Consider the following 2,112-nt stretch of genomic DNA (forward strand, 5'->3'; position numbering starts at 1 on the left):
AGAAACACACAACTTAAGACTCAATAAAGAAAACAAAGAAAAGACCTTTTAAAAATCCAGATTATTAATTTGAAAGGGGGATGTGACTGTAATGTATGTACCCCATACCTTTTTGCGATGGACTGCTGTTTTCCTGAAGAGCGAGGACGTGAGTGAGAAGCAGTTGAGCCAGCAGAAAGATAGATGTGCTTGTTGGTAAAGAGTGTGCACATGCAGCACATGCAAGTGTAAAGCTGCCACAACTCAGAGAGCTTGGATGTTTACTGCCTTCCTCTTGAGACTAAGGATCACATTGTTATATCAGGTAAATGTATCTGAAAACTCCAAATATGAAATATGAAATCTGAACTCTGAAATCAGCGTATGTTGACTGACACACAGTTGCCTGAGATTCAGGTGAGCAAAGAGGAAAGAGAGAGTGAGCAGTGGGTTGCATGCACAAAGAAAATACTATTGCTTCATAGCACTGGTGGTATAAGGTGGGAAGGCTGATGTATGGATCTCATGAAACCTAAACATGTGTGGTGAAAAAAACAGACTACAACAACCCCCCTCCCCATTATCTATACAGCATAAACACAGTTACACAGTATTTGCTACTCATGCAATAAAACAAATAGATACCTTTGTTTTCATACATCAGGATTCACAGGGCACATGATTTGACTTAGCACAGCACATTTGGAGCACTTGAAGGTTTTGTGCCTTGTTCAAGGGCAGGTTTAGTTTCTAGCAGATATCAGGTTATACTAATGTTACATCAGGGAGTTGGCTCAACCGACACTGTAGATGTACCAGTCAATATCACTATGTTGTGTTCATAAATCCAACCCTGCTAAACCCATGACATCTCTCATCAAATACATTCACACACTTTGGTAGAAAAGGCCCTGGGCAGACTGGACTATTTAAATCAGACGTTTGCATGAAAGCCGCAAACTTTTATAGGAAATAATAGCCACTGTGGAAAGGAGGATATTACAGCAATGGTGAGTCAAAGTGGCCAATCAAAGGACTGATATGAAACTGATCTGATTGTTGGTGCTGCTTCCTGGAATTCTTCATATCAGACCCTCACAAATGAAATGAAAACATTTCCTTTCCTCTAATGGAGGATGTTGAAATAAAATTCACACAAATCAGCCTTCAACATAGTAAGAAGCACTACTCCCCAAAACTATAAGATTCATTTTGTGATACCATTTGGACAATCACAAACCATCGTGACTCAAGCTTGTACATTTATTTTCAGACCTCCCTTTGACACCGCACAAATCCCACCGCCCTGCATTGCCATGATCCAAAATGCACCACGTGTGGTCCGTGTCTGTGTGTAACGTAATGTAAGAGGACTGTCATGGTGCACAGTGTTCCTTAATGTATCAAATACAGCGTCATCTTAAACTGCATTGTAAATACAACATAATAATGCTGCACAAATATCATCAATAAAAATTAAAGTGCCTCAGGAAACTGAGTGCACGTGAACAGGCTTCAGTTGCTCACACTATAAACATCCTTAATTGTCATCAATTAAAGTGTTTCCTGTTTAGTGATGCAATGTGTGTGACTCTGTAAGCTTCTTGTAATATATCTACACTCACCTTCGTCACAATTCTCCAGTGTGTACAACAGAGATATTTGGATGTCAACTTCAAGGTATATAAATAACAAAGTTGATATGAATATCTGCCTATGCACATTTTAAAGATCGTATTTGGTCTCAAGTAACTTGTATGAGTGAGGCTCCTTATCAGACAGTGTAATTTATTTCAAGCATATATGTTTGTGTGTTAAAAAGCAGAGGAAAAGAAATATATCTGGGATTATGTTTCCAGTGTAACAGATTATTTTGATTCTGATAAGTAGTTTGCACATACAGAACTGTGTCCAGGAAAACTCTGGGAAAATATCAGCAATATGCATTTTTTCATGTCATAAAATGTAATGTATGTATGTATTTTTATGTTTTAATATGGTTATTATCTAAGTTATTTTATTTTTGTGGATAACTTAATATTTGTAAGACAACAAAGAAAGACCATAATATTGAAATGGGGCTTTAATGTGATGAATAATAAAATACATGAAAACAGTGGATTTGGTAAGAGA

The sequence above is a fragment of the Trachurus trachurus genome (genome assembly GCF_905171665.1).
Source record: "Trachurus trachurus genome assembly, chromosome: 21".
NCBI classification, from domain to species: Eukaryota; Metazoa; Chordata; class Actinopteri; order Carangiformes; family Carangidae; genus Trachurus; species Trachurus trachurus.